Source organism: Rattus norvegicus, chromosome 8 (genome assembly GCF_021556685.1).
Source record: "Rattus norvegicus strain SHRSP/BbbUtx chromosome 8, alternate assembly SHRSP_T2T, whole genome shotgun sequence".
In the NCBI taxonomy this organism is placed as follows: domain Eukaryota; kingdom Metazoa; phylum Chordata; class Mammalia; order Rodentia; family Muridae; genus Rattus; species Rattus norvegicus.
The window spans coordinates 42,630,899-42,639,843 of NC_141541.1; positions in this window are offsets into that span (position 1 = coordinate 42,630,899).

Here is an 8,945-nt window from a genome sequence, read left to right on the forward strand (position 1 = left end):
TTGGCCATCAGCTTCTTTATTGACAGGTGGTGCTTATAAGAGATTCTCTCTACATCTACCCCTTTTAGTCCTATAGAAGGCTCTTTCTTTTACATCAATAAATTATATTCAGTATTAACAATTATAAAAACCATCAGGTAAAAATTCCTTTTACAATGTCTAGTCCATCAGTATTTGGCAACCTTGGAGAAAGTGCTCTATTATCTATCCTGTCTTAGTGAGTTAGAGTTCTATACTTAAATCACTTTTTAGCATAACTTGTATAGACCTTATATATAACACAGCTCTAAATCCTGAACAAGTTAATTGTGAGACTAGTCTTCAAAACCCATCATAGACCTGAGAAGGAATAAATATTACTTGAGTACAGACCAAGCAGCTTCTGGAACTATTGAAATGACAGAGGTTGCTGGCTGCCTGGACAGAAGGCCACAAATTATCTCTACACTGTTGGAGCATTCATCTTCAGCCTTCTGGCCCAATATATGACAAATGTTTATGAAGGACGTGCCTACCTTGCCATTGCAAAGCGCAGTAATTGACTTTCCTGCATCTCGTTTGTCCATTTTCGGTAGTATTCTGTCTGTAATTGAAGCAAGGCATTTTCTTGCCAAGTGGCTAGTTTATCACACCTGAAGCAAACTCCATAAGAAGGTTCTTTGACGCCCTTCATCTTTATTGAAGTAGAATGGGGGTGCTGTCAGGAGCGGATCTGTCTCCTTGTCAAAAAAGATCATTCAATAACAAAACAAATTTAAATGTCATTCTGTAGATATCTGAGGTTGTTTTAAGATGACCTATAGTATATTTACATTGTTCAATTTACTATCTATTCAATTTTTTTTTTAATTCTGTAATAAACTAGGCTCTAACATGACCATGAGTTTATTTGACTACTTACTTGCATTTCTTATTTATCCTAAACTGTCTGTAATAGCAGATTTTAAATGGAATAGAACTTAACATTCCATTTTTTAAGAATTACATAGATTATACCTTACTTGATAAGTATATTGTAACCAACTATAACCTCAATTTTTTATCAATATACCAAGATTTATACCAATGTATAAGAGTAGGTTTAATAAACTACCCTATATATCTATATTATTCTTTTCCCCCTTTTTTCCTTTTATCTCCACTCCCCATTTTCTCCCTCATATTAGATAGGAGAAAGGGATAAAGGGAAGAGAGAAATCCCCGAGTCTAACCTTTCTATTTTGTTTCCTCCCTGATCCAAGACCAATTTGTTATCACCGCCTTAAATGACAACATCGAACTACCAAACTCCCACCTCCTGGTAATAGGGCATAGTTCTCTTAAAAGTGTTTCCTATTGATGTGGGGTGTTTTTCTTTTGGAGGTCCCAAGAAATTTGGGATATTGGTCAGATTTAAGAAAGCTAGCTATAGGGCTAGAGAGATGGCTCCAGAGGTCCTGAGTTCAATTCTCAGCAACCACATGGTAGCTCACGACCATCTGTAATGGGCATCTGATGCCCTCTTCTGGTGTGTCTGAAGACAGTCGACAGTATACCCACATACCTCAAAGAAAGAAATCTTAAGAAAGCTAGCTATCTTGTTCTTGTGCAGTCTCTGCATGCTGAGAAAGTTCAGGCTTAAAGTCCTGACTGGATCAGTTTATAAGGCTGGACAAATTGAGGTCATCTGAGGTCAGCAGCTTTCTTTAAAGTTATCCTGGAAACAAGTTCTGATGAAACAGTGTGAGGTAGGATCAGGCATGATGATGGAACAATACATGTCTTAGTATCACAGCATCCCGTAGGGGGAGTCTTGTCAGAGCTGGGTTTTGGTTGATTTTTTGTTTCTGAGAACATTTAAGTTTTCAGAGGTAACACACATTTCTGCATTAACACATATATAGAACATGCAGTGTGCACAATTTAGCTAAAGATGATTCTTTGCTCTCTAAGCAGGCATCTTTCTTTTGAAAGTTAGTTTGGACTCCATAACCAAACTTAATTTAAATGTCTGTCTATGCCAGTTGAAAGGATAGCATGAAAAACCTTGAGTATTCTTGAGCCGGCAAGACATACTGGCTATGCTTAGCTTAAGATCTGGACTGGTGACAGTTTCATGTCTCAACCAGTCTCAAAGCTCTTCAATGTAGGGGATCAGTGTATACTTTACCTTTCTTGTTCTTTTTTTCTTTTTCTTTCCTACTTCTAAAGTCTACCAATTGGTTAATTACCTCTCCTTCAGTCCTGGCCCACTTCTTCATCTCCTCAGTGAGTTCCTCTACCTACTGGTTTATGTCAGTTTCCTCAGCTCTCCAAGTTCCTCTACTGACTGGTTTACCTGTCTCCCCACGTGTCCCTCATCTCATCCCCCATGGCTCTCTTCTTTTTCCCAGAATCCTTTTTCTTTTTGCCAATGTCCCGCCTATATCTGCCTCAGCTCATTGGCCACCAGTTTTTTATTGACAGGTGATGCTTATAAGAGAGTCGTCTCTCTACAATATACTCTTTTCCATTTAAGCGATGCATAATGCTGAAATCATTTTCAGAGGATCATGTACTCCGCCATGAGGATCAGGTTAACACGGAACAGTCCTTCCACCTCAGGGTGCTTTCACGTATACAGTTGTTCCTTCCCTCAGGAAAGCCAGAAGGGTGGTTAACAAAAGGTGGCACCGCCCTTACTATACAAATAAGGAAATAAAACTTTATTTATTTATTTATTTTCCACGTTATTACAAATTGACTACGGTTACAAAGCTAGTGAAGCTAGACTCCAAAATCAAATATGCATGACTTTAAAGTAAGTCTTCATCCCAACATCCTGGTTTTTTTTTTTTTAAGACCAAAAATCACTTCTCTCTTCCTATTCCCTTCTATCTCCTTTCAGTCATCACTTCCACATGTTTGGAGGCTCAAGATCAGCTGCTAGTCTGAATGCAAGTTCCAAAGCAACAGGCTTTAACCTCAATAAAACAATTACCACTTTTTAAATCTTTGGTATCATGACTAATATTATTCTGGATATCTTAACTCTGTTGTTCAGGCTAACCTAAAACTCACTATGTAGCTTCAGGCTGGTCTCAAATTTGCAGCAATTCTCCTAGCTCAGTCTCCCATGTGCTGGGATCACATCTATGAGCTACCATGCATAGCTTGGTATGCTTAAGAACTCCAGTACATCATAAAACAGTCAGTCATAGAACATGTAAACACACACATACAGGCACATGCACACACACACACAGAGACACACATACACAAACACACATGCATGCACACATGCACATAAATAAACACGCAAATGGCCCTTCCAAAAGCCATCTGATAACAGGTTTCACTGACAACAAATTTAAGCTGAAAAGAAATAAAATTCATCTTCAAATTTCTGAATGAAACTTTTGAATATATAATTCTATCTTTAGATCCAATGGAATTAAAAATCATGGCCAAAAACTAAAATGTCAATTTCTCAACTTGGCATGTGGTTTACAGAGGAGCAAGTTTAACACTGGTTAACAGTGTTGATATAACCGGTTTCTTTGAAGAAAGGATAAAGATCTACTAGCTATAGGCATTGGAAAATAAAAACGCAAATGTGTTATTAAAAGCTAAAAGTTCTGGTTTTCACCTATGGAAAACTAACCCACCACAATTACATACATTATGTACTCAATCATAAAAAACAGAAATTAAAAAGCTTCAAAATTCTCAAGTCACGAGGAAAAAAAAAAAACAAACCAGCACGAAGTGAGATAAGTGGGCTCTTGCCTGGTTAACATTTAACCCATGGATTACAGGATGGCGAAATTCCACAGTGTCACTGGTCAGATGCTTCAGGGTATTGACTAGCGCTGATCAAGTAGCTGTAAAACAGGGACAAACTCCTGGGGCAGAAAAGAACCACAGGAGATAAACTCAAGTGAGGTTCTACTCTGACCAACTCTTGGCTGATCAGAATTTCAAGACGCCCGATAGCTATAGTATCTGAAAGCTGAAAGAACAGAACTGAGGGGTCTGCTGTGTAGTGCAAGCCCTCCATTTCCCACTGAAGCAAAACCCAGTGCTCTTCACAGGGATGCATGGGGCCCAGAATCTACAATTCACCATCTACGACACAGAACTTTTTAGATGTAGGAAAGTCAAGGAACTATATACCGGTAGCCACGGGAGAAAAGACAGACATCAATAGGCATATTCATAAATGGAAAGGGAAAAAAAATTTAGACTAAAACTAAACAAAATGCTGAGTACAATAAATGGAAACAGTTATCATGGGATGATTTTAACAGAGTGCTAGAGGCCACATAAGACATCACTTAAGGTAAAGATAAATATAAGTATCCACTTGGAAGAAAGGAACAAAGCCTCAACAATTAAAACATTGTTACCAAACATTTAGCACTTAAATAACAGCTAGAATTTGTCCACATTGGATGAAGAATAAACTTACAGGTCTATAGCCAGATAATAAAAACTAAAGACAGACAATAGTCAAACTACTTAGAAAGAGAATAAAATATAAATGTTGGCATCAATGGCTTTTGCTCCACCCATACTTAGGAATATTTGCAACCTCCTAACTCTTCCAGGGCCTGCTGACAGACAACTCTATTTCTCCTAACAAGAGCTCACTCGGCGGAAAACAAAACTGCTGGAACCTCAAATTGGGAAAAACCATGAGAAGCAATGAGCAAAACGACAAAAGGAACTAACAGACAGGGGACTACCTGGACATGAAGTTATGACTATAGGAATACAACAAAATATGTAAACTCCAGCTTGGCATGATAGAAAGAAATACTTGTAATCCTAATACTTGGGAGATGGAATTAAGCCCATCAAGAATTCTAGGTCAACCTAGGCTACAAGTGCAGATATCTTTGGAGCCTATGAAGTGTTTGCCCCTCAAGCATGAGGACCCATGGAAAGAATGCCAGGTCCATGTGTGCTTGCAACCCTCTCACATGAACACATAGAAGCATACACACACATTGGAACAGATAAGCAAAGCAAGCAGCTATACACACAGAGGAACTGAGAAAAGGGACCTGAAGGCAAGACAAATAATGAAAGACCAGAGAAGACACTAATCCTTCATACCAGCTTGATCCCAAGGCTCAAAACATGCCTTGCTGTTATGATGTGCACAAAGCAAGTTTAATAGTAGTGTTTGTTTTTTGAGGGAAAAAAAATTTTAAGGACTTTATATTTATAGTAGGGCCCATGGAAAGAATGCCCAGTGTAGGTGCTGGGAACTGGATCTGCATGCTCTGTGAGAGCAGCAAGAGCTCTGAACCACTGAACCCTATCTCCAGGCCCCAAGTGCCAGACTTTCAACAAAACGATTGTAAGACATGCAAAGAAAGAAGAAAACTGTACTGAACGATCCCTAAAGAAACACTTTAAATCTAGGATCTCACAGGTGTTCAAAGAACAACAGGTCTCAACCAAAGACCTGAGAGTAATCAGGAACACAATATGTAAACGAACAGTACCTATGCTAGAGAACTAAAGAGCAGATTTAAACTAAGAATCAGCCATTTTTTCCTTTGGTTCTGGGGGGGTTCAATCTAAGGCCCCAGTCATGCAGCAAGTCAGATGTTCTAGCATTCCTAACATGCTGAAGACAGGGCACTTACAATTGAATTTAAGGAATAAGAAGGGAGGGGAGCCTGACATAAACAATTTAATTGGATTTAAATAACACTATCACACAGTCAGTATTATGGGACCCCACAAGTGACTAAAGGGATAGGAAGAGACTAGTTAAATGAGATTCTTCTAAATCAGAAGACAGACATGGATCTGCAAACACAGGGAACACAATGAACTCTCAGGATGGTTAAGACTGAGACCCATGTACTGTCACAAAAATATCAAAAACTAAAGATGAAAAAGGAATCTTGAAAGAATCAAAGCGATTTGCTTCAGAGACAAGATCCTAATATGATTGTCAGTTAGCTAGGGGCACTGGTACACACTGGTAACCCTGGCATTGGGAAGATGAGGCAGAAGAGTTATGGGTTTAATGTGGGCCTGGACTATCCGTGAGGACCAGGTCACCCTGGGCTTTGTGCCGCTGTATCAAAAACAAGTATTTTTTAAAAAGATTATCAGTTAATTTCTCAGCAGAACCTTTGTAAGCTAAAAGGCAGTGAGGTGTTACGAAGGCAAAATTAAGATTCACAGACAATGGGCTAAAGGAGCTGATTATAACTCCTCCTGCTTTGTGAGAAATGCTGAAGATGGCTGAGGTGGAAACTTGGGAGTTCCTATGGAAAGTCAGTTATGTCACATGATGTTTTCCTGGGGTACACAAGAGGAAGAATATCTTGCTAAAGCAGACTCAGGAAAGAATGCTTTCCTGAAGCAGACACAGGTGAAAGGATGTGTGATGAAGGAGAATAAATACGACCCCCTTCTTGCTGCTTCTGCAGCCTCAGGCCAGCTGGCAAGCCTGGCCGTATCTTCAGGATTGAAGTACAGCTGCTGGTTCGTGTGTGGTGTCTGCCGGCCGAGAGGACTGAACTGGAGCTATTTGGTGTTTGCTATCGGGCTGAACTACTGACAAAGAAGATCAAGCTCACTCCCAAAGAACTATTGCTAAAGAGGCCCACTTCCCCCACATCTGATAACTTTTCTCTTCCTCCACCTCTGGCAGGGGGTGAGCAAGAGGAGAGGTGGACTCTTATTACAATGGCTATGAAAAAGTTATGCCTACAGATTGCTCTTCAATTTGAGATGACAGGATGCTAGAGAGCAGTAAAACACACACACACACACACACACACACACACACACACACACACACACGATATAAATACCTCTGAAATCCTAGCTTAAAGACCTGGATCAATAATAAAGTGCTTGTATGACTTGAATGTGGCCCTAGGTTGGATCCCCAGCAACAAAAGCAGCAACAAATGTAACAACTATGTAAAAGCCATGTATGTGGAAGATGTAGATGATCTGCCACGCCAAGTAAAAGCAGGCATGGTACCATCTGTCTGTAATCCCAGCACTTAGGAGGGAGAGGCAGGAAGATGAAGAATTTAAAACTGTGCATTTATGGACACCAAGTTAAAGGCCAGCCTAGACTTCATGAAACCCTGCTTTAAAAAAGAAAAAAGAAAAAAAGAAAAAGAAAAATATAAGGCATAACCCAGATGCCCTTCAACAGAGGAATGGATACAGAAAATGTGGTACACCTACACAATGGAATATTACTCAGCTATCAAAAACAATGACTTTATGAAATTCATAGGCAAATGGTTGGAACTGGAAAATATCATCCTGAGTGAGGTAACCCAATCACAGAAGAACACACATGGTATGCACTCATTGATAAGTGGCTATTAGCCCAAATGCTTGAATTACCCTAGATGCCTAGAACACATGAAACTCAAGACAGATGATCAAAATGTGAATGCTTCACTCCTTCTTTAAAAGGGGAACAAGAATACCCTTGGCAGGGAATAGAGAGGCAAAGATTAAAACAGAGACAGAAGGAACACCCATTCAGAACCTGCCCCACATGTGGCCCATGCATATACAGCCACCCAATTAGACAAGATGGATGAAGCAAAAAAGTGCAGGCCAACAGGAACCGGATATAGATCTCTCCTTAGAGACACAGCCAGAATACAGCAAATACAGAGGCGAATGCCAACAGTAAACCACTGAACTGAGAACAGGACCCCCGTTGAAGGAATCAGAGAAAGAACTGGAAGAGCTTGAAGGGGCTCGAGACCCCATATGAACAACAATGCCAAGCAACCAGAGCATCCAGGGACTAAGCCACTACCTAAAGACTATACATGGACTGACCCTGGACTCTGACCTCATAGGTAGCAATGAATATCCTAGTAAGAGCACCAGTGGAAGGGGAAGCCCTGTGTCCTGCTAAGACTGAACCCCCAGTGAATGTGATTGTTGGGGGGAGGGCGGCAATGGGGGGGAGGATTAGGAAGGGAACACCCATATAGAATGGGAGGGGGAGGGGTTGGGGGATATTGGCCTGGAAACCGGGAAAGGGAATAACATTTGAAATATAAATAAGAAATACCCAATTTAATAAAGATGGAAAAATAAAGAAAAAAAGAAAACAAAAAAAAATAAGGCATAGATTTACTGTAGTGTGTGTACAACCTTTAAAGATGCAGTTTTTGGTGTTAATAAAATTACATAGGAAGGACAACACAGCTGTAAATTTAGTTGTCCTGTCAAAGTCAAGTTGGGCTAGGCACGCTATGTAATCCCAGTATTTGGGAGATGCAGGCAAGGAGGAAAAGAAACAGCCTGAGCTAGATAATGATGGACACAGTGAAATCCTGTTTCAAAACACTGTTACAAATTTTAAATAAATTGTTCTATTTTTATAAGCTTAAAAAAACACACACACCTTTCCAGGAGAAGTTTTGTCACACAACAGACAGTGTCTTCTATATATGACAGGGAGCTACATCTATGAACTCTTAACCATGCATTGACCTAAACAATGACAACATCAGTTGATATCCCAATGTGGATAGGGAAATTTTTCAAGGTCCCACTCCTAGATAAAATGCTACAGGAATTACTGGCTACTAAGAGAGGGAGAATCAGTCTTCTCTACAAATATCCTCCAAGTTGTCCAACTTGAAGTAGTCGCCCTAAATGCATGCATGAATGCACGCGCGCGCACGCGTGCACGCGCGTACACACACACAAACACACACACACACACACACACACAATGTTATCTTAGAAAGTTGTATTAAAGTTCACATGTGTTGGGGCTGTAGAGATGGCTCAGTGGTTAAGAAGACTGATTGCTCTTCCAGAGGTCCTGAATTCAATTCCCAGCAACCACAGGGTGGCTCACAACCATCTGTAATGGGATCTAATGCCCTCTTCTGGTGTGTATGAAACAGCGACAGTGTACTCAAACAATAAATAAATCTTTAAAAAAAAAAAACACACACACA